Raw genomic sequence first — 25,776 nt, 5'->3', positions numbered from 1 at the left:
GAGCATGAGATTCAAACATAACTTCGTCACGGAGAGAGTGAGTTACACAAAGTCGATTGTGATAGAGAAGATAGCCATCTTGAAGAGAGTATGGCTCTTGGGTCTTCTCTAAAGAAAGTGCATATGTCACATCCCTAAAGTCTACATCAGTAGCATATTCATGTATCATACTAGAGAGATCGTTATGAGTAGTATAGAGACAACATTAACTCTTGGGTCTACGTGATAATGCATTAGCTACTTCATTATGCTTGCCTAGAATGTGAGCAATATGAAAATGAAATTGAGAAATGAAGTTTGCCCACCTCATTCGTTTTTTGGAGAGATTTGTTTGAGTCATGAAATATTTGAGGCTTTGATAGTCCACTCATAGGATGAAGGGAGTACCTAAGAGATAATGTTTCTAAACTTCTAAAGCATGTAGAACTACTAGAAGTCCTTTTTCATAAATGCCTAGTGTTTGTTCGTGGACATTTAATCTCCTGCTTTCATATGCTATGGCATGCCCTTCTTGAAGCAACACAGCTCCAAGAAAGTCACCACAAGCATCACAATGAACCTCAAAAGGCTTGGAGAGATCTGCTAGCTTAAGCATAGGTTGAAAAATAAGCTTTTGCTTAAGCAAATCAAATGCATTTTGTTTCTTATTGGTCCATACATATTTGAACTTTTTCTTTGTAAGGTCATGGAGTGGACTAGCAATAGAAGAAAATATCTCAATAAAGCACCTATAATAGGCACACATGCCTATAAAATTTCTTAACTCATGTAGATTCTTGGGCTCATGCCATTCTTTTATTACCTCAAGCTTTGTAGGATCCATATGGATTCCACTTTGAGAGATAATATGACCTAAGTACTGAATCTCTTTCAAGAAGAATTCACTTTTCATTTTATTAATATATAACTTATTGTCTCTTAAGGCTTGGAATATTACCTCCTATAAATGGTCCTTATGCTCTTCAAGAGACTAGGATTAGATGACGATATCATCAAAGAAGACTCCCGTTGTCGTGTTGCTGCGCATCCGAGTCGTATACACCTCCATTTCTTTTGTTGTGCATTTGTGTTAATTTCTGCGTGTGATTTATTGTTTGTGTGGTGCATTTTAATAAACTACATCCAATGTATGTATATATTCCCTTAAATGTATTGTACACACGATGCTTGTACTAGGAAGGAAAACTTATCCTACCCTTTGTAGACCGTCCTGTTCGTGGGAGCATCCGAGACTTGGGGCAAGCTTACAATGAGTCCTTCACAGATCCAGATTGTAATCAGGACTCCAGTGATAAGGTCCCTGATTTTGTTGAGACTATGATATACTGTCCAAACGAGGCTGTTTGTATGGTTGGTCACTATGCGTCAAAAGAGGAAGTCACAAATGGAAAGATAGGAAGCTAAAGATAGAGGGAGGATTTTCGAAAGGCAGGGATCAGAGGGAAAAGAGGAAGCTAAAAAGGAGACTAATCGGGGGAAAAGGAGGATTCGAATGGCGAAAGGGAGGGAAAAAAGCTCAGCAAATCCAGGACCTCCCCGAGCTCGAAATGGGTGGCTACCTTCAGCGTCGGGCAAGACAAGATCGACCAGGAGAGGTTCAGAAGGGGAGAGGGGGAGAGGCCCAACACGTACTGAGATCCACCCTTACAATCCCTCCCTTCCACCATGTCTTACGCTTACCTCTTCAAGTACATTATCATCGGAGACACAGGGTGGGCAAGTCTTGCCTCCTTTTGCAGTTCACAGATAAGCGTTTCCAGCCGTCCATGATCTTATCATCGGTGTCGAATTCGGTGCTCTTTCTCACAGGCCTGACAAGGCAGAGGCCTACAAGCAGCTCCGCAAGCATCTCACCATTCTTGGGACTTGGATCGCAGTCATTCGCATGGCTCCCTACGCCATGCACTTCCTCTCCAAAAAGGATTATGATCACGAGCTCAAGTTGGACTTCTGATCAAGTCAATCTCATGCGGCTCGTTTATTTTCATCGTTTTAATCTACGGGTGTAATCCTGAACATCGACCATATTTGGCATGTCTGTCATGTTAGCGATGGCTTAATCGCTTGCCCTTGAAACGGTTGCTGTTGCGGTAGCACATTTCCCTGAGGTTTAAGCCAATGTCTCCTGACATCAGAATACTGAGATCAAATCGATAAAGCTACTTATAATTGTCGGATATCAATTGCATCTGATTTTGATGAGGGATATATAACAGGTGCTGGTTGTGAAGAACAAATGCATTCTCACAAGATTGCGATCAATCAGGAGGATTATTATGTTTCTGATCAATGCTGGCGCATCTTTGGTTTATCACCATCTGTGGATGAGGAACAACAGGCCGCTACTGAACTTCAAGTTGCTTTGTCAGGGGCATCATCTTCCTCTACAGTTCTCGCGCTTAACCTCTCTCTTCTGCATCGTCTGTGAATCGGGTTTCATGGGGCATGTAGAATTGGCAACGAACCTGTAGCCTGCAACGTTATCATCAGGGATCATACTGCATGGGGAATCAGCAATGCCATTTGTGCATCAGCTTGCTGGGGAATCACTGAGGGAAGGATCCTTCTTAGCTCAGCCTGATTCAGAAACATCGCAAATTGGACTATCGTTGTAACTTCATGTTTCAACCTCACCATCCATGCTACATTCTCCAGTGGCACACGTGGACTACCATACACCCGATGCTTTCATGTTAGACCTCGGTGGAAACTCTGAGCTCCAGTCAAGTGTTGTTTTACCACCAAATGGACAGTTTGTCCGCCATTCAAGTCAGCCATCGACACTGGAATTTTGTACTGGATCCATAGCATCACCCGTTGTTTTTCAAAATGCTCCTCAAGACACGGGTGTTTTCCGGCAAATGTCCCTTGATGAGTCAATCCAGCTGATCGCAGGACAGGCATTTAGTGGAGAGAGTGCTTCAAGTAGTGATGCTTCAACAGATAAGTTTGAGATGCTTACCAGGAGCCAAGAATCAGCACCTGATAAAGACAGTATGCTGCCAATGAACCCAGGTATAGATACACATATAATTACATGATCCGATTCGGCGAACCACAGACATAATGAGATCTTTTAGCTCAATCCTGTATCAAGAAAACAAGAGGACAGATTGATATGCTTTCAACACAGAAATGAAACACATGAAAGTACAGTGAGACAACTGTTAATGCAATGAGATTGGTAGCAGGAAATACTGGAGCCAGATTTGCAAGTCTGTTGCAAGGATGGAGCAGCTGTTAAAAAGATTCCACTTTTCCAGCACATAGCAAATTTGGCAGGAAACAAGTCTCTTGTTCTACCAATTCCTGCCTTCAATGACATCAATGGGGGGTCGCATGCACGAAACAGGGATGCTTAGAATTTCTGCTTTGTGTGAACCTTAACTCTTTGAATGCTGCATGACATTGAGAAAGGTCTTTCCTTGGAAAGTAAATCTGAAAGTGCAACCAACTTCCATGTTGCGAGTATCCCAAAGGCCCTATTTAGGCTGAAATTTCAGTAACCCAGTTCCCATTCTCAGCAATCCTCTCGACAGAGTTTTCATCTTCAAACATGGCATACTACAGCTGATCGACCATGTGCAAGTCTTTACTGGTGCTGTACTTGTTGAAATACTAAAACTGTTCATGATTGCTAGTCTCTTCCATTGCTGTACCTTGAACCCCGTGTTCTGCAGCTCTTGCACGATCTCTTTGACACCGTGAATTTGCGGTAGGGCCGAAAGATATTCTCCATCATGTTGAGGTATCGAGCTCCACTCGTGATACGCCAGGGTGACCGTTGTGTATTTATGTCACCGACTTGTCAGTTGCAGACGCAGTTGGTACACCGCCCATGAATAATAGCTAGATGACAGCTATCCTTATCTACTCTAGTTCGTGGCTCAGTTAGTATGCCACCTTAGTTATTTGAGTTTGGTTTGAGACCCATATATAGGGTTCTTCTATTTCTTTGTAAAAGAGTTCTTTTGGCTTACACAACTAAGAAAAGGAAAACTATTTTCAGCCTCCACCCTTGTGTGTATTCCCCCATTGTGCAAGCAAGAAAGCTTCAAGTGAGACTCCTTCCTTCTCTCCCACAATCTTGACATGGTATCAGAGCCTTGTTCGTGGTAAGGAGCTCAAGAAAGCAAGCCAAGCTCGCGGTGTTCTGGTAAGAGGAGCAGTGTTGCTTTCATTTTCTGTTTTGGGAGCAGATCTCTGTAGGTAGCATAGCCGGAAAGTGCAGGAGTGCATTGTCTCAGGTTGAGACGCCCTTCGCGGCGAAGCAAGAGGGCAATTTATGCTGCGGGCAAGGGCTTTAGCCCTTGGCGACCCTGTTTTTCTGATTTGAGGCCATTTCGGGGCCTGTTTTGGAGGCGGAAGTTTTCTGCACGCACTTAGGAAAATGCCCAGTATTATGCTGTGTGACCACTATTCTACAGATTGGTGAAAAGTTACTGTAGAAATTGCATCATATGCTTGTGTGCAGAGACATTGGGAGTTACAGAATCATCCTTGTTGCCTGTTGATGCAAAATCGTCACTAGGAAGTGACTGTGTGGTCAAATACCACTTTCGCCAGTTTTGCAGATTTGCCCTTGTGAGGGTGAAGTTGTGTTCTTTGCAGTGACAGAATTTTTTGCAGTGTTCTGTAATGGTGTCTGATTCTCTTTCACAGATTGTCACTGAAAAGCTTGACAAGAACAACTTCCAAGCATGGAAGTTTAGAATGACGAATTTCCTTATGGGAAAAGGATATTGGGAATTTGTTGCAAGAAATGAAGAAGAACCAGTTCTTCCTGATGTTCCCAATCAACAGCAAATGCAGGCATTTAAAGCATGGCATGAGAGAGCCAGAAAAGTTATGTATTGGCTGTCTATCATATTTCAGACTCTATGATTGTGGATATTCAGGATGCAAGTACGCCAAAGGAGGCATGGGATACTCTGTCAAAAATGTATAGCACCAATACGCAAGCCAGGAAAATGCAGCTCAAGCAAGAGTTGCATAATGTGCAAAGAGAAAGTATGAGCATCAATGACTACCACATGAAGGTGAAGAAGATTGCAGATGCACTTGCTTCCATTGGATCACCAGTGGAAGATGATGATTTAGTTTCTGTGACCTTGAATGGTCTAGGAAAGGATTATGCGCAGTTTCGGACATTCATTTTAGTTCGTGAAAGATTTCCTGATTTTGAGGAGTTGATTTCTCTTCTAATTTCTGAGGAGCAGAGAAATAGTGGTGCATCTTCTTCAGGAGGAACTTCAAAAGAAGCTGTCTTCTACTCAAATGTTGGAAGAGGTAGAGGCAGAGGTAGAGGAGGCCGATTTGGAGGCCGTGGTAGAAATCAGAATATGCAGCAAACTCAAGAAAACCAGTCCTATGGAGGAGGACGTGGTGACTCTAGAGGCAGGGGGAGCCAAAGAGGTCGTGGTGGATGGCAAAGAGGCCAAAATGCAAACAGTAATGTTGAATGCTACTACTGTGGTAAAATGGGTCATATGGCTAAAGACTGCTATAAAAAGCAGAATGACATTATGAATGGAAAACTGCAACAAGGGAATTATGCATCTTCTAGTAGACAGGGTGATGACAGAAATGAGCACTTGTTTATGGTGCAGCACATGAACAATTCTGTGACAAGTGTAGAAGAAAGCAATGATGTATGGTATGTTGACTCAGGTGCATCAAACCACATGACAGGTCATGCAGAATGGATGGAGGATGCAAGAAAAATGGAAAAACCAGGATTTGTGGAGACTGGTGATGATACTGCACATCCTATTGTGCAGATTGGAAAAATTCCTTTGTCTATGCAAGATGGGAAAAAGAAATACCTGTCCGATGTATTTCATGTCCCGAATATCACCAAGAATCCGGTTTCTGTTGGTCAAATGGTTGAGCAGGGCTTGCAGGTCAGATTTAATCCTCATGGATGCTTTGTTGAGGATATGAAAAATAAACGTCGCTTGATAGCAAAAGGAAAGAAGAAGGGCAGAATGTTTACATTGGATGCAGACATGCTTGAATTGAGTGCAGCAATGTTTGCATATGGGACTGGTGTAGTTGCAGATATTGATATCTGGCATAAACGCATTGGTCATGTTAATGTACATCGACTTAAATCAATGCAGGCCCAAAATATTATTGCAGGATTGCCTAAATTCAAGGTTGCAGAAATGCATAAGGTATGTGAAGCCTGTCAGTTTGGAAAACAGGCAAGGAAACCATTTCCTAAACATGTTCAAGAGAGTAAGAAGCCATTGGAATTAATCCACTCTGATGTGTGGACTACTAAAGCTGCGTCTCTTGGAGGCTGTCATTATTTTGTCACCTTTATTGATGACTATAGCAGAAAAGTTTGGGTGTATTTTATGAAAAAGAAAAGTGAAGTTTTTGGGCATTTCAAAACTCTTAAAGCTATGGTTGAAAAAGAAACAGGTCTGCAAATAAAATGCCTAAGGTCAGATGGAGGGGGAGAGTACCTCTCAAATGAGTTTGCAAGGTTTCTGCAGGAGCATGGCATAAAGCAGCAATATTCATGTAGTTATAGCCCACAACAGAATGGAATTGCAGAAAGGAAAAACAGGCACATCGGAGAGGTATCTCGTGCCATGTTCAATGAAAAAGACCTGCCAGATTTTGATTGGGCTGAAACAGTTGCTACAGCAGTCTACATAATGAACAGGACTCCCACTGCAGCAATACATGGAATGACTCCAGAGGAGAGGCATACTGGTAGAAAACCAGATCCCAAAGCTGAGAAGTGCATCTTTATTGGTTACTCTCTGTAGCAAAAAGGGTATAGATGCTATAACCCTTCTACTCGTAAGTTTTCAGTGAGCAGAGATGTTGTTTTTGATGAGATGAGTAGCTGGTATAAACCAGTAAATGTGATTGATGATGTAGATGCACAAAATGGTAATGCTGCACAGAATTCACAGCAGCAGTAGTGGACCTGGAGCATCCTCTAGCAGTGGTTCACATCCTTCACCATGGACAGGCAGATTGAGATCAGGAGAATCCTCTCAAGGCAGTGCAAATAGTGGTATACAGGTATCACGAAAAGGAAAATAGAAGGTTGATCAGCCCATGTTTGATGTGAATGCAGGTCACTCTTATGTGGATGGTGAATCCAGTGGCTCAGAACAGAGCATTGATGATGAGTTGGGTATTCCATCTATTGTTACACCTGGAGTAAGGAAGACCAGGGGTGTTTTGAGAGCACCTGGGAGTGAACCTACTTTGCGCAGGTCAATCAGAGTTAGGTATCCTATGGATAGGCTGAAATATGATGGATTTACAGCCATTCACTATGCATATATGGTCAAAGTGATACAGGAACCAGAACCCACTTCTTTTGAGCAAGCCATAGGAAAAGAAAAATGGGAGAAAGCCATGGATGAAGAAATGGATGCCTTGGAAGTAAATGCTACATGGGAATTGGTACCTTTGCCTAAAGGTAAGAATGCAATTGGTTGTAAGTGCGTTTATAAGGTGAAGCACAATGCAGATGGTTTTGTGAACAGATACAAGGCAAGATTAATAGTCAAGGGGTATGCACAAACATATGGCATTGACTATGAAGAAACATTCAGTCCGGTTGCAAGGATGGCAACTGTAAGAGCAGTCATTGCTATGGCTGCATCAAAGGGATGGTCTTTACATTAGATGGATGTAAAGAATGCCTTCTTGCATGGTGATTTGCAAGAAGAGGTCTATATGGAGCAGCCACCAGATTATGTGCATGCTGTTCATCCTGAGTTTGTTTACAGGTTGAAGAAAGCCTTGTATGGCTTGAAGCAAGCACCTAGAGCATGGTCTGACAAGATAGGACAGTATCTTGTCACTATTGGCTTTCAGATTTCCAAGGCAGATTTCTCACTTTATGTGAGAAAAACAGAGAAAGGTATTATGCTACTTGTCATTTATGTTGATGATTTGATTATGACAGGCGACAGTGATGAAGATATCCTTCATGTGAAAATGCTATTGAAGCAGAAGTTTGAGATGAAGGATTTGGGAGAGCTGCGTTATTTCTTGGGCATTGAGGTGATTAGATCACCAAGTGGGATACAGCTCTTGCAGAGGCAGCATGGATTGGACATGCTGTCCAAATATGGGATGACAGGCTGTAAGCCTATTTTAGTTCCTTTGGAGCAGAATGTGAAGCTAAGCGCAGATGCAGGTGAGCTTCTGGAAGACCCTACTATGTACAGACGCATAGTAGGAAGTGTGATTTATATGACTATTACCAGGACAGATTTGAGTTATGTTGTTGGATTGGTAAGTCAGTTTATGCAGGCTCCAAGGAAACCACATTTGGATGCGGCTAGACGCATACTCAGGTATGTGAAGTCCACATTGCAGTATGGACTATTTTATGAGACTGGGGTTCAGATACAGTTGCATGGATACACTGATGCTGATTGGGCTGGTAGCATTTCTAATAGACGATCTACCAGTGGATATGTGTTCTCTTTTGGGAGTGCTGCAGTCACTTGGAGCAGCAAGAAACAACCTACAGTTGCCTTGTCAAGTACAGAGGCTGAGTACAGGGGTGCAGCAATGGCTGCATGTGAGGTAGCTTGGTTGCATAAGCTACTTTATGATATGCATCAGTCTACAGATAGGCCAGTTGTCATTTATTGTGACAACATGAGTAGTATACACTTGGCAAATAACCCAGTCTATCATGCTAGAACAAAGCACATTGAGGTGCATTATCACTATGTGCGAGAGAGGGTTTTACTAGGTCTTATTGATCTAGTTTATGTCAGCACAGAGGATCAGGTAGCTGACATATTCACGAAGGCATTGGGCGCAGAGAAGCTGCGCAAGTTCAGAGACCTGCTTGGTATGCAGGAATTGGGATTGAGCTCGAGGGGGAGTGTTGAGATATCGAGCTCCACTCGTGATACGCCAGGGTGACCATTGTGTATTTATGTCACTGACTTGTCAGTTACAGATGCGGTTGGTACACCACCCATGAATAATAGCTAGATGATAGCTATCCTTATCTACTCTAGTTCGTGGCTCAGTTAGTATGCCACCTTAGTTATTTGAGTTTGGTTTGAGACCCATATATAGGGTTCTTCTATTTCTTTGTAAAAGAGTTCTTTTGGCTTACACAACTAAGAAGAGGAAAACTGTTTTCAGCCTCCACCCTTGTGTGTATTCCCCCATTGTGCAAGCAAGAAAGCTTCAAGTGAGACTCCTTCCTTCTCTCCCACAATCTTGACACATCATTTGGTTAAACATGGCTAGAGCATTGGTTAATCCGAATGGCATTACAAGATATTCATAAAGACCAAATGTGGTTCAAAAAGTAGTCTTTAGAATATCTTGGTCCACTATACAAACTTGATGATAGCCACTCTTGAGATCTATTCTACTGAAGTAGAGCGATCCTTGTAGCTTGTCGAATAGGTCTTCTACCCGTGGAGCAAGAGACCTATTCTTAATAGTGAATCTATTTAGTGCTTTATAGTCAACACACATGTGATAGGTGCCGTCCTTCTTTTCCACTAATAGAACTGGTGAACAAAAAGGAGAAGAGCTAGGCCTTACCATTCCTTTGTCCACTAATTCATTCACTTGCCTCATTATCTCCTCTTGTTGAGCTTGTGAAACTCTATAAGGAGGCTTGTTAGGAGTTGAACTTCTAGGGACTAACTCAATGGTATGGTCATCATCACCTCTTTTAGGAGGTAATTCACTTGGTATATCATCTATAAAAATATATTGGAATGGTTGAAGGAAGTTAAGTAGTTTAGCTTCCTCATCAATTGTACTATTAGGTTCCTTTTGGTTATGCTTGACATCTTTGACAAAAATCATGTAAGCACAAACAGAACTCTTCATTGCTTTATCAAAAGCCAGGTTATCTACAAGGGGTATAGTGCTCCCCATGTCACTAGCATCTATACACATATCTTTTCTCTATACTTGAAAAAGATCTTCCTTTCAGGGAACTTAAGGGTGGCAGCCATACAGGTAAACCATGCTGTCCCCAAGATAACATCTTCATGCTGTAAGGGAGAGATATAAAAGTCTTCTTTATCCATGTATCCTTGGATATGGAGATATAAAAGTCTTCTTTATCCACGTATCCTTGGATATGGAGCCTTAGCTTTCCAATCAAAGGAGTGACTAGAACATTTTGTCCTTTGAAAGCTCCATCAGTGGATAATATCTCCCATCTCATAGTCTTGGACTCCTAGCTTGGTGGCCAACTCATGTGATATAAAGTTATGAGTGGAACCAGGGTCAAAGAGCATTAAAACATCATGCTCTCTCACCTTTACCCAAGCATAAGTGAGGGGTGAGTCAAGATGATGACCTTCCACCTTAGATGCTTCCACCATTGAAGCTCTTGGAGGTGGATTATTTCATGCGGCATGCTTTTGAGGACAAAATTTGTAAATATGCCCTTGCTTCCCACACTTAAAGCACTTTTATCTTTATGATACTACTCCAACTCCTCATTGGACAAGTGATTTTTACCTTTGAAAGGTACCATTTCCTTGTTGTTTTTGTTGTTGTTGTTGATGATGATGGTGTTTCCATTGGCAGAGTTTTGTGTGTTCTTCCCTCTTCGCTCCTCCTTGTTTTTCATAAGTTTGAACTTGTTAGCCCCTTGTTGAAAGTTACTTTTTGAAGCAACTATTGAGTGATAGATGATTGCCATAATAGATCCACGCCTTTGTGAATTTACATATTCACTCATCTCATCGGACAGTCCTGCACAAAATTGTTGCTTTTGCTCCGCAAAGTCTATCTTTTTATAGACAGTGGCTTTGAGATGTAATACTTATTGATAGACTCATTGGACATCATTTTTTGACTTCTCCACTCTGTAAAAGTACCTTATCCTTTGCTTCACCTGAGAGAAACTGTTTCATTATGGTGACTCTTAGATGTCTCCATGTCTTTGGAGCCATACGATTGGATTGCATGCTAGCCCACCATTGTCTAGTGGACTTCTAAAAATACATCGCAACATCACGTAGCTTGGAGGATTCGATAAAGCCTTCATCACCAAAAGTTGCATCAAATTGTTGTAAGAAGGCTAACACCTTATATGTTGCTCCAAAAGTGCCATCATAGGTAAGGAAAGTGATGTTCTTTCCTCCCTCTTTGAACTTCCGAAGCTTATGAGATCTTTTCCATGTAGCATGGGACCTTCGATGCCCTCTCTTCCTTGGCTCTTTGTCATAGCCATCTTCACTATCCTCATTGGAAGAAGGTGAAGAAGATGGAGAAGAGGGTGACTTCTTTCTCTCACTTCTCTTTTTGACGATTATCCTCTCACCTTTGGCTTCATGATGAGGGGAACTATGCGGTGACCTTCTCCTCTTGGGAGGAGAAATTGATCTTGGGTCCTGTCGCCTCCTTGGAGCCACATCATCACTCATGTCCTTGGGAGATTCACTCCTTTGTTGCTCTAAAGGCAGTAGCTCTTCATGTGGATAAGAGTTTCTCCTCTTAGGAGAAGATTTAGCTTGACTTGAAGAGTGAGGCTCTCCATAGCTATTCTCCTTTTTAGTAGTAGAGGCTCCCTTTTTGGAGGTCTCACCAAAAATCCTCATTGGAACTCTCTCTTTTGGGGTTTTAGGGAGAATACCATAATCGTGAAGTTGGCGAGTAGCCTCCTCATGCAAAGCACGGTTCTCCATGATGGTTTGAAGCTTCATGACTAAAGACCGTATAGAATCATCATTGTTAATGCCACTTGGGGTAAAAGTAAATGTGTCTACACTATCCCTACTCTCTTTATTGTTCTCTTTCATGTTAAGAAAAATGTTTGTATGGTTTTAATGCAGACTAGTTCCATCCCTTTTGTCCTCACACAAATCTAGAGAGACCCTTGGTTTCCACCTTTTGTATTCCTTAGCACTCAAGTACTCACTCTTTGTAGTGAAGGATTTGTATATTACAAAGTGTAGTGGAGTGGGTTTAACATTGCAAGATTGACGAGAGGTGCCTGCCAAGTTTCTTACTAGCTCAATAATGGTAAAGCCAAAAGCAAGTCTTACAAAGACTCCATTATTAAGTCTAGAGCTCTCGACGGTGAACCGTACCCCACTTAGTGGGCTCGTCAATCCTGTTAATAAATCCCAAGCCCACTTACCCTTCTAGTAATGCACAAATCTTACTAAATGAGCAACTTAAGGACCTCTCTTCTTGGAGAAGAAAAGAGTTAACCTAACCTCTTATACCAATGTTAGTTTTAATACCCATAATGCTAACTAAAGTGAGTAACTTGGTTCTAGAGTTTGAAGAGTAGATAGCATCAAAGACAAGGCCTAAGTGCATGGATGGAGTCTAGCATAAAACATCACACAAATTAGCTTAATCATGAAGAGTCCAGCTATCAAGAGAGAGAGAGAGAGAGAGAGAAAGAAAAGTAGACACTGTTGAGGACCAAACTTGTGTGGAGCCAGTCCCCCCTCCAAAAGGCATTTGTATTATAGGTTCTACTTGAAGGAGACTTGTTTACAATGCAATTTGTTGCCTTCCCAAGCTTGATTGCATGAAGATGGCAAGCCTCATGCAACATAACTGCAACAAAACATGAACCTAACATGAGTGGCCTCCATCCCAAGACCTCAAACACCTTCAAAGGTGAAGAGAGTTAGCAGGGAGGGAGTCAATTTGAGGTGAAGAAGAATTAGTTTACAAGAAAGAAGTACTTGCCTCGCACATAATCACTCATCTTTCTTAGCATAGTTCATAGATTAAGAGTGATGTAGATAGAGAGAGCTTTCAAAGCTTGCATGATTAATATGGCTCTTGAGTGGATTTTGCTCTCCATCACAAGAGTTGTTGAGGTAGGCTCTCCACTTCTCACCTTGGTTGCTAGAGAAGGAGACTTGATTCATGAGAATGAACATGAATGAGGGCTCTCCTACATGCCTAAGCAAGGGAAGGACTCAAAAATGCCTTCCAAATTGGTCCTACAATGCTATTGGACCCTTATGAGGCCATTCAATGGCGTCATGACAAGTGTCCTTGTACCATGTGCCAAGAGGGTGATGTGAAAGGTGTGAGGAGACTCTTCTACAAGAGAGGAGGCGTGTGAGGCTAGTCCACACTTGAATCCACATGCCTAATAGGTCCTAGCACCTCATTGGACCCCTATGAAGCCATGCAATAACGTTATGACAAGTGTCCTTATCCCATGTGGATAGAGGATGGTGTGAATGGGTCTTTCTACAAGAGGAGGCATGTGAGGTCCCTTCCTTACTCGAATACACATGCTAATGTAGTCCTAGGCCCTCATTGGACCACCTTATGTAGTAAATGGCTTCCCTTCATTGGACCTCTTGTAGACTATCCAATAGCATTGGTATTCTTCACATGGGAGCACATGGGCAAGAGGAGGCTTTTCCTTGGATGAAAATAGGAAGTATATATGAGTTCCTCTTGTGGCTTTGAGGTGGCAACGCCCTACCTCACCTTGGACACGCCTTTAGCCTTAGGTTTTTATGATTCTAGCCTATAACCTAGCCATAGGACCATTGACATAGACTATTTACTAGCTTGAGCAATCATAGCTAATTCTCCTACTTTCTAGGACAGTCATTTACTTGGAATTGGCTATGTTCCAAGTCAAATTCTCTATAGCACATGAAATATGCCCTTAGCTTAAGCTAGTTACGGCCTTGGTCTATTTTCTACGAAAATCACATATTTTTAAGGACAAGCAATTCTGGTGCTCCAACTGCTTAGAAACTTGAACAACTAAGACTCTACATTAAACTATTCATCTTTATAAATAAAATGCTCCCTTCTCTAGCTATTTTCTAGGAAAAATAGCTATTATCCTAGATGAGCATGATTCTAGCTTAATCTACTTGGAAACCTAAACAATCAGGTTCCTAGTTGTAACCTTCTAGCTTGTCATTAACCAAGCTTCTTGTGGGAATCATTTGCAACATCTTTTGGAAGCTAATGAGACTTCCTTTATAATCTTTTTAAGTCTCATAGTCTTTGCTCTTGATGGATTATTTCCCATGGATTCATTGGTGGAAATAATCCCAAAGCTCATAAGAATAGTTTGACCCTTGTTCCTTTGTTATCTTCCACATTTTTAGTGGCCAGCTTAAAATGAAAAATATCATTTTTAATTGTCAAGTATTAATTTTTATGACACCTTAGGTCATAGAGAAAGCACATAGTTCATAACTTGTAGTCCCAAAACCTTGTCCTAAAATAATCTGATAGTTAGTGATACATAATAGCTTGTACCTTATCATACTAAACCATCATACATACATAACATCATATTCTAGCTAGCCAAATCATATACTTGTGAGAAAAAAGTCCTAAAGATAAATGTTCAAGTGGTTGATATCACTTGAATTCTCATGCTGCCTACGACACCTCTTTATTGAACACTCGGGTCCCATTCCACCTAGTGTGCATGCCTTAGTAGTAAGAAGACATCCTAGCCTTGTAGAATTCCTAATATTAATCCAAATCCTCTAAAAGTGGACCCTAATCTAGGATCAATATATGTAGCTATCATATATGAAAATATGAAATAGATGATGTCCTTCAGTAGATGTCCTACATGAGATTGCCATTTTGTTCCTCTTGTTTATTGAAAGGACTTATCCTCATAGGATACATCTATCTAGGCTTCCAAATATCAAAAAGTGAGAAAAGTAATCCATTTTTGGAAAGAAACAAGTAATCTTAAGGCATAGCGACATCATATGTCACCCCTTAGTAATCTCATTAGCATAGTGCAAGCTAGATAAGAAGCAAACTTGTATTGGTGTCTGGTGAGAATTGTCTCAAATAGCAACATACATGTAGATAGAAAAAAGAATTCACTATGGCTAGCAACATACTACATATTGTACATTGCATTTTCCCTAAGTGAATATGAAGCTCTGAACTATTGAAAGCATATGTGTAGCCATACAGAACACACCATGTGTCTCGATATCATGACCATCTTAACTTCATAAAATTGATCTATATACCATCATATGGCATTAAGAATAATAGAATATCAAGCGTACTAGAAGCTACAAGCGTGGCCAATCTCATTAATATAAGAAAAATTGAAATTGGTCAGCTCAAAACCATAAAGATAAACAAGTTTGAATGTAAAGAGTCCTGGTAAAATATTGCACTGCTCCTAGCTCATAGCCATAACAAGAAGTAGAGTTGATGATGTACAGTCATCAAAATAGGATAAGAAGGTATGTGGGCTCATAGCCAATCATCAAAATATGCCCTAATCCATAAGTGCACAAAAGAGATGGACCAAAACCCATAGAGACCCCAGCAATAATATATGGCTTGTTAGCCATGACCATAATCACTATTATCAGCTCATATCATAGCTACATATAAGAGGTTGACCATAGGTAATGTTCATAACCTATGACTCATAGTCATCATAAACCATAAGATCTGATTGATAACCATAACAGAATAAGAATTCCAATAAAAACTTGAATCTCAATATATAAGCCATCGATCATAGCTTGGATGGGTCATACGCATGCATGACAAAACCATAAATACTCCATATAGACATCGTACAATGAATATGCCATCATAAGAAAAGATATGCCATCATAAATTGAGTCATAAAACTTTCGTGGAGATTTGCAAAAACCAAGAACCACATAGACCTTTAAACAAGAAGCATAAAGTAATATATCTGAGAAACCGGTGGCAAAAATTGGATGATGATAAGTCAATAGAGAGATCTAGCAAAACATGAGAGAACATCCCAAAATTGAAGCCATAAAGGATTAGTAATTGATAGTCTTTGCAACCTATGGTTGCTACACATGCCGTGCATGTTATTTGTATCCTCTTTGCATCCTTGGAAAGGGGCCATAATTGTCACTTGAATGCATGCCTGCATGCTTTCATACTTTCAAGCCATAAGTACCATACCTTGCATGCATGAAGTACATGCATGGTTTGTAGATTGTGTACATATATATTGCCATGAGATCATCTTATCAACATGAAAATCATTGCACCCTTGACATCTCCTAGATGCCATTTACATGATTATCTTGTGGGTATCTTGATGATAGCACCCGTCTTAGCATGCCGTGAGCATTACAATTACCCTTCTTGGCCTTAAGGAACACACATGAAGTTGCACACATAGTTGTGCATTGAACACCTCTTACATGGTTGTGATTCTCTATCATGAGCATAATTCCACCATGGAAGCCATTGGTCAAAGGACATGCATGACCAGCGCCATATTGCTTCATGGAGGCATCGTATGTTAAGCTCCAAACATAGGCATGTTCAAAGGCCATGGGACAATCAAGACATGAAGCACCACCATGGCCATCTTGTCCGGCAATTCACACTGGCCACAATCAGCTCTTGCCATAATCCACACACATGATACCAAGGGGCATGCCTTCTGAAGTGCAAGATTTTCCAGCCCTTAATGCCCATGCACACATCCAAGGTCATAGCCTACGGGGCACACCACCAAGGGGTTTTCTAGCTTGTATCGTTTGTGGATATGTACCCCTACCAAGCCTAAGGCCCAAAGGCCTTTAGGCCTTAGAGGCCAAATGCCTTGTAAAGGCCTTGTGGTAAGAAATGTCTACGACACAACTATGGTGACTCATAAGTAGTAGTTGTGCAAAGAAAAAAAACATTCATTGAGAAAAAACTAGCTTGAGGCACAAAAGAAAAAATTAGAGAGCTTGCTAGAGCACTTTTGTTCATACTAGGCATGGCCCAAGTTCAGCTCTTCATAGTTCCCTATGTAGTTCATGCCCAAAAATCACACCTAGAAAGGGAGGGAGAAAGGTGCCAAAATCTAGAACTAGAGCCCATTCCCATGCCAATAATAGCCCAAAAAGTGCATGACCTTTCCCTCTTCACCTAGAGAGAGAAATATGGATGCCCCTAGGCTTTGATACTAGTGTAAGAGAGGGGGGAATGGGCATACTAGTCTCCACCTTGCTATGCCCTCATATAGAGTCCTCTCTATCCACACTAGGGGGCCCTAGTCGTATGCCTGAACATCGAGTGCCCATAGGACCCTTGTCTTGATAGCCTCCAACTCCTCCCAAGGAAGAAAAGATCACAACAAATTTCTCCTTATTATGATGCTCAGAGAGAGGGAAGAAGTTCAACTAGAAGAAAGGAGAGAAAGAGGTCACCCTCTTCTCCATGTGCATCCTCACCCTCTTTCGATGAAAGTAGTAGTTACTCTTCTGAAAAACCCAAAAGGAGAGGGCACCAAAGGTCTTACACTCCTTGGAAGAGGTCTTGTAAGCTCAAAAAGTTTAAGGAAAGAGGAAAGGATACCATTTTCCTCACTTATGATAGAGCCTTTGGAGCAAGGGCAAGGTATCAGCCTTCATACAACAATTTGATGCTACTTGTGGAGATGAAAGCTTTATGGAGTCCTCAAAGAAACCCAATATTGCTATGTACCTCCAAAAGTATACTAGACAATGGTGGGCTAGCTTTTAGGCTAATAGAATGACTCCAAAAACTTAGAAGATGCTAAAAATTGCTATCATGAAGTCTCCAGGAAGAGGTTAACCGTAAGAATTTGGATGCCTCTCGTGTGTCGCATGCTATGACAGTTAGAGGCAGGAATGATGGGTATGGAAAGCATGGCAGTGGTGGTCATGGACGGGATTCTCAAAAATCTCGGTCCAAGTCTCGTGGGAAGTCACGTAGCAAATCCCATGGCAGGTATGCAGATGTTACTTGTCACCATTGTGGAAAAAAGGGCCATATTAGGTCACAATGCCATGAAATGCGCAATGAAAGGCGCAAAGATAAGGGGAAAGACAAAGTGCAGGATAAATCTTCTAATCGCAGCATAGTGCTTGCAAAGTCCAGTGTTAAAATTGAAGAGATCAATGTTATACAACCTAAGGATGTTGATGATGATGATTATATCCTTGCAGCTTCTTCTAGTGCTTCGCAGATGACAGAGAGACACTCTAGGTATGCATAGTGTTGGATCTTGGACTCAGGGGCGTCCTTTCATGTGACACCTTGCCAAGAGTGGTTTTATTCATACCATACTGTTTCGGGTTCTGTGCACTTGGGTGATGACAGCTCTCTTGATATTGTGGGCATGTGATATTAGGCTGTAGTTTCCTTCTCGCAGTAGTTTTGTTATGCAAGATGTACGTCATGTACCTTCTTTGACACGTAGTCTCATGTCAACTAGACAGCTTGATGATGCAGGTTATCATGTATCTTTTGGAGACTTTGCATGGAAGATCACTTGTGGCAAACTTGTGATTGCGAGAGGTGCCAAGGCTTGCAGCCTCTATCCCTTGATTGTATTAGCTTCTTCCCTTGATCATGTTTTGTCTGTGGGTTCTATCCCACATGTATCTCTTTGGCATTGCCCGTTTGGGCATATGTCTTTGAAGGGAATGAAAATGCTTTCTGGTTTGCAGTACTTACCGCCCCTTGATTATGCATGTTTTGATTCATGTGAGCATTGTCTTTATGGCAAGGAGACTAGGTCTATGCATAAAAAGTCGAGTAGGCCACACATGAGTGAGCCCTTGGCATTGGTACATTCAGATGTCTGTGGGCCCATGCCTTGTCAGTCTATGGGTGGTGCAAAGTATTTTGTTACGTTCATAGATGATTTTTCATGAAAATTTTGGGATTATCCCATTAAGCTGAAATCCGATGTCTTGGCTGAGTTTCAGAGATGGCTTGCATTGGTTGAGAACTAGTCTGGGTATAGACTAAAATGCCTAAGGACAGATAATGGGGGTGAGTATGTCTCACGTGCTTTTGAGCAGTTATGTGATGAGACGGGTATTAAACGTCAATTGACCGTCCCCTACACCCCCCCAGAATGGTTTAACTGAGCGGATGAATAGAACCATCCAGGAGCGTGTACGTAGTATGCTTAGCCACACAGGCCTACCACAAAACTTTTGGGCTGAGGCAGTTAGTACAACTGTGCATGTCATAAACAGATCACCTTCTAGTGGTTTGGATTTCTAGGTTGCAGAGGAGATATACACTGGAAAACCTCCCTCTTATGTGCATCTTGGTGTCTTTGGATGTGAGGCATTTTGCCATGTGGCCAGGGACAAGAGAAGTAAGCTAGATCCTAAGAGTGTCAAATGCATTTTCCTTGGTTATAGGGATGCAAGAGAGATGGGTTACCATATTTGGGATCCGCAAGTGCAGAAAGTCATCCGCAGTCATGATGTAGTCTTCCATGAAGACAAGATGCATCGGCAGCCTGTGAGAGTTGTTGAGATTTGCAGGGTCATATTTCAGGAGGAGCCGAGAGCTCCCGCACACCCAGTTGGACAGCCTACAGTTGCAGTAAATATTCATGGTCAGGGTGTTGGACAGGCAGTAGAGCCTGTCGTGAGACGGTCTACTAGAGACAGACGTCCACGTGATAGATTTCATCCCTCGATGCATTATGTCTTGGTTACAGATGCAGGCGAGCCTTTCACTTATAATGAGGCTATGCGTAGGGGTGAGAGTCACTCCTGGGAGAGGGCTATAGAGTCTGAGATAGACTCCTTGCATAAGAATGACACTTGGGATTTGGTTTCCTTGCCTACGGGCAAGAAGGCTTTGCCATGCAAGTGGGTGTACAAGCTGAAAAGTACCCTTGGACACCCCAAGCCGGCATACAAGGCTAGATTGGTAGCAAAGGATTTTAAGCAGGAGCATGGTTTGGACTTTGATGAGGTCTTTTCTTATGTGGTTAAGATGACCACCCTGCGCTTAGTCTTGGATTTGGTTGCTCAGCTTGACTTGGATTTATACCAGATGGATGTCAAGATGACTTTCTTACATGGGGACTTGCATGATGAGATTTATATGGAGCAGCCTAAGGGCTTTGCAGAACTTGGCAGGGAGTACCTAGTGTACAAATTGAAGAAAAGTCTTTATGGCTTGAAACAGGCACCTAGGGAGTGGTATCATAAGTTTGATACCTTTATGCAGTCACATGGCTACAACAGGAGTGCTATGGATCGGTGTCTTTACATGAAGAAAGCTCGTGATGGTTCTTTACTGATTTTGGTACTCTATGTGGATGATATACTGATGGCAGGGAAAGCTCATGATGAGCTAGATGCTCTTAAGGCTCAGCTCAAGAAGAGCTTTGAGATGAAAGATCTGGGACAGGCCACTCATATACTTGGTATGCGCATTAGAAGTGATAGGTATCAGGGACTCCTTTACTTGTTTACAGAGGGAGTACATTCATAAAGTCCTTGAGCGCTTCCGCATGCAGGATGTAAAGCCTATTAGTTGTCCATTTCCTTCTTATGTGAAGGTATCACAGGTTGATGTCCGCACACAGATGAGTAGAGGGCCAAGATGGCCAAGATTCCCTATGCATCCGCAATGGGTAGTCTTATGTATGCCATGATAGCCACTCGTCTAGATATTGCCTTTGCAGTTGGTGTTGTGGCACGCTATATGGCTACGCCTGGCAAGAAGCATTGGGATGCCATGAAGGGTATCATGAGGTACTTGAAGGGCACTGCAGATATGTGCGTATGCTATGGCAGCCAAGATACAGAAGTTGTGGGGTACACTAACTCTGATTATGTAGGATATGCAAATAGTAGGAAGTCCACTTCCGGCTATGTATTCATATATGCTGGAGGTGCTGTTTCTTGGATGTCTAGGGTGCAGAAATGCATGGCCCTTTCTACTACAGAGGCCGAGTATGTTGCAGCCACTAAGGCTTGTAAGGAGGCCATTTGGTTGGGTCATTTGGTTGCTGACCTTGGTATTGATGCTATCCCTACACTGCATTCGAATTCTATGAGTGCTATTTAGTTAGCTAAGAATCCGGTCTTCCATGTGAAGACGAAACACATTGAGGTGAGGTATCACTTCATATGTGGGGTCGTTGAGGACAAGTCTGTTGATCTTGTCAAGATCTCAACTGACCAGAATCTTGCAGATTTGCTCACGAAATGCCTCTCTATAGAGTGCTTTGCCTTCCTTAGGAGGTTGATGGGCATGGGATGAGATGACATCTTTCCTCATCCTGTTGTATATGCATACATGTTGTACTATCTTTTTTCTTTTTCTTTTCACTCCTCGGTAGGGTAGATTCGCCTTTAAGTGGGAGGTTGTTGGGGGTAAAGGCGCCTCCGCCTAGCCGCCCATGTATTACTACACTGATAGTCACCGCCACTGCACATTGCAGGTGGCGGGCGCCCGTCATTGTCACTTTATTCTTTATTATTTTAGTGACAATTTGAATAAAGGAAGGCCCCGTCACACATTGTGACTGCTGGAGTTCCCATTTCTCGTCTCTCTCTTTATTGCTCTTGCTCTCCCGCTATAGCTCTCGAGTCCAAGCTTCGATCATTCTCTCCCTTTCAAATTCAACATCTCAAGTCGTCTCCTTATTATCTGCAAGCAAATGGATTGGTGGAATCTTTGAATAAACAGATTGTGTCAATGCTGACCAAACTTGTTAATCTTCACCGTAGTGATTGGGACGAGAAACTTTTTTCGTCACTTTGGGCGTACCGCACAACTTTTAAAGTGGCTACGGGTTTGACACCTTTCAAGATGGCTTTTTGGAATGGAAGCTATTACTCTGGTGTGTTGCCAAGTTATAGGATTGCGGTGGCGGAGAGGCTTCTATCGAAGGATTCTGTGGTATACCGATTGGATGTGCTAGCTCAACTAGAGGAGTCCCATTGGCATTCTTTCTATTTAATGCAAGTACTACAGAGATGCAGAAAGCATTGGGTCGATAGTCATTCTCGACGCCACAAATTTTAGTGTGGGGATTTGGTTTTGGTCTTTCATTCGAAGAATGGCAAGATTAAAGGAAAATTGAAGCTGCGGTGGTCAGGTCCATTTTGGGTTTTTGCGGAGGCTGGCCCAACGTCTTTTACATTGACAGATTTGCAGGGTGCGGTGCTCTCTAGTCTCGTAAATGGGTACCAGTTGCGGCATTATAAGACCAATGATTTTTTGACGTGTCCTTTTTCGCTTCGTTTGCGACGATACCCTTTTTAATGTGTTCTTTGTGGCAACTGCCTTCCACAAAGGCTCTCATACCTATTCATTGCATACGATCCCGTGAATATCAGCATGATCCCCAGCTCGAGGCATTTCTACCTTTGCTTATGTGGGAGCTATTTTGTTGGGTTTTATTCTATCTCTCCTTACTGCCTTGGCGATCTTACGTGTGCTTTTGTGCCTTCCTTGCTTTGTTGATTTGTGCTCTCGTCGCCATGACTGCTAGCCCACTGTAGTTCGTGTTTCTTACTCCCTTGGCCTTTCTTGAGCATCCTAAGGTGGCAACTTGGCTCTCTATGATGCAGTTGCAAGGTTTTGCTGCCATCTCTTGGGGCGATGTTATCGTCCATCCGCGTGCACAGTCTATTCTAGCGGATCTTATGTGGGGAGATACTGTCTTTGTGGGCAATCGGCAGATTCAGCTCACTGAATAGTTGATATTTGATCGTTTATTGTTGTCGATTGACAGGTTTCATGTGCCAAATATCCAAGTACACCTGCGGAGATGGAGCAGGAGTTTGGCCCTCGAGTTGGCAGTGAATATAACTGTTGTCAAATTGTAGAAATGTTTCTCTTCGAGAATGCTATCGATGGTTTATTGATGCACTTTGGCTGCAGGCGAAGACCTATACTTTGTTAGTTTGGGTGTGTGCCATGCTGCGGTTGGCGCAGTCGGAGCCTGTAGCTTGGGCCCGTGTATTTCACGATCGCCTTCATGCTGAAGCTGAGAGGGTCTTGGCGTAGTTGGCAAAAAATGTACTGATAACCACCAAAGTCAGCCAAAATTTACAAGTTTTGTTTTCGGATGGGTCGGTTAGGATGTCGCGCCCCTCATCTATAGTTTCTGAGGGTTTGTGCGCGACTGCATCAGCTTCTTCTTCTCAGCCTATTCCTCGCAATCCTCACAAGCGCACATCCGTGGGGGAGTTGCGGTCAAGTGTGCCCTCTCTAGGTGCGGTTTCCTCCCTTGTTGTTGCAGTTACTTCTGTTTTCTTGACGTCTTTAGGTTTGGCGACCCCGACGGTCTCTGTAGCTGCTACTATGACTGTTGCTGCTGCGGGTGGTTTATTGCCCTTGGAACAATGGAGCTTCAATATGCTACAAAGGCTACCTGATGTGGCAGTGCAACCTCAGCAATCTGTTGTGGTTCTTGATGTCAGTGCGGTGTCTATACCGGCACTGAGGTTTTGATTGCTCTTCCTAGTGTGCTTACTAAATCTACTCCGGTGATCACTGTTGTTTTTCCTTGGTCTTCTCCGGATTACACAGTGTAGCCGGAGCATGTTGACAGTTGTGCTTGGTTTTTACAAATGGTCAGTGAGTTCTTGTGCCAAAGACCGCAATCAAGTGCATATGCTGAGAGGATTCAGGCGTTGGAGGCAGAGGCATATCAATTTCGGGCACAAGTGCAGGGATTGGAGAAACGGGCTTGGAGGGCGCAGACCTAGTTTGCTGTAGTACAAGACCAGTACGAGGAGTATGTTTACTCCAGTATTGATGAATTGGTTCGCCGTGGCACCTCTGATGCCCTTGCAGCATATTTACTTCATACGGAAGATGTCTTGGTCAACATGGAGGGCTTAGAGGGCTTAGTGTTAGCCTTGAAGATGGAGGTGCACCAACACTGGCGGGAGCAGTTAGCTGGGTGGCGGGAGGCTGTTCGGACAGGGTTCTCTGCAGTACATCAGGAAGATATGGGCCCACTAGATAATGAGCTTCCATTAGGCTCTGCGGCTGGTAAGGCTGTGGTCGAGTCGGCGGGGCCGTCATCAATTTTGCATGAAGATATGTTTGTTGCGGAGTTGGCCCACATTTTGTGGGAGTGTGATACTCTTCGGGATCAGCGTCAGCAACTGCGGATGACGGTGCAGCAGATGAACATATATCTACTGCAGAGATGGCTCGGATTTTGCGGGAGTGTGATACTCTTCGGGACCAACGTCGGCGACTGCGGATGACAGTGCAACGGTAGAAGGAAATGATTCGCAGAGAGTATACTTTTGGCTGGCGCTGTGCTGTCACAATTTTGCCTTGACTTTACCTCCATGCCCACCCTGATGGAATGATGCTGATTCTTTCTAGCAACGTTTTTATACCTCCCCGTCTCTCTTTGCCCCATTGAAACCTCTCCAGACAAGTTACACTATTTTGGTGGAGCCTAATGAGCAGCAGCGTGCTGCGGGTGTTCAGGATTTTGTGGAGCAGATCGGCATGGCCGAAGGATCTTGAGTTGTCCACAGAACAAAGGAGTCAGACCGGTCTTGCGGTGGCGGACTAGGTGCCAATTCCTGCGGCAACGATGGCTTTGTAGGCCTCGCCTACTACTTTAACTCCAGTCTCCGAGTCTGTTCCTGTGTCTTCTACTTCTACTGCTTCACAACCACTTCTACTGCTTCACAACCACTGTAGTGGTTGCCTTTTGCTATTGCTGAGTTTGGGTGTTCCTGTTGTGGGTTCGCACAGTCCACCGTGCATGCCAAGTGTTACGGCATTTGCCACAACATCGTAGACCGCATGTGCGGTGTGATCGGTGTGTCCTTGGGGATCCAAGCAGTTGTCCTTGGAGTGTACCCGTTTGTATCCCATATCTGTTGGCATCCCCGATGTCTATTGGCATCCCTTGTGAGGGAGATATATATTGTGTGGTTGCACTCTTGTGGGAGCGCACTGTGGTGCAGAGCTTTGTATCTATCTTCTGATATATACGATGATGATGATGTTGTTGCTGTGTTATCCTATTTGATGGTCTTTCATCTTATGTGTGTGATGGTAGTCTGTTGTGCAGTGCTGTGGCGCGATATATTTTGAGGGTATCCATTCCCGTATCTACCGGTTTCTGTGCGGATACAATGTCTAGTTGCTTGTTGTCATTATCAGACAACGTACCACTAAATTGTATATACCTTTCATATCCACTCATAGGTTTGATGGTGTAGTGTTACTTTGCTATGGTAAATACCACCAAAATGAGTCACTACATCATCACCGACACACTAACCCTGAGTGATTACATAGGACTCTAGCCTCATAGACTAGAGCATATCTATTGATCAAAACACCAAATGAAATGCATAGATCTTTACTTGATACCATCATATGGCATAAAGCATGTACAGAAGTTGTTGCAGTGCATAACCATTTAAAAAAATGCTAAGGCTCATAATAGCCATATAGATAATGGTGTTGATGATATATCTTCATCAACAAGAGGAAGACTCCTTCGCTCATAGCATTAAAAAAACGGTGTATCTCCCCCAAGATAAGAGGAGAGAGTCTTATGCTCATAGCATAGACATAAAGATATGCTTATTGACAAATCATAAACATAAACTTTGCCATAGATGTATAAATACATATAACAAATCAGCATCAATATGTCCATATCTATGACGTATAATCGTCATAAAGCAAGTGCCATAACTGAGGTCCATATATGAGAAGAACAAACACTCAATAAAAATGATGCCTAATCTGGATGGATCGTATCCATATGCCAAGAAGCCATTAAAAAATCTTCTTGAGATATAAACACCATCATTATAGAAGACATGGCAAGAAAAATCGATGTATGATCTACTCATAGAGACCTGCAAGAGAAGAAAAACATACACAATTCTCAAAATAGAAGTATAAACTCTTGTACCTCATCCGTCAAAGACTACAATATGTTGTACACATTGCTATAAATAACCATGTCATGCATGATTACATAATGGACAAAAGCAACCTCGTAGGTCCCTAATCTTGGCAAAAATTGGCTTTTCCATC

The sequence above is a fragment of the Lygodium microphyllum genome, chromosome 21 (genome assembly GCF_053477565.2).
Source record: "Lygodium microphyllum isolate KBCC chromosome 21, Lygodium_microphyllum_v1.1.10, whole genome shotgun sequence".
In the NCBI taxonomy this organism is placed as follows: Eukaryota; Viridiplantae; Streptophyta; class Polypodiopsida; order Schizaeales; family Lygodiaceae; genus Lygodium; species Lygodium microphyllum.
This window is presented reverse-complemented; position numbering follows the sequence as displayed.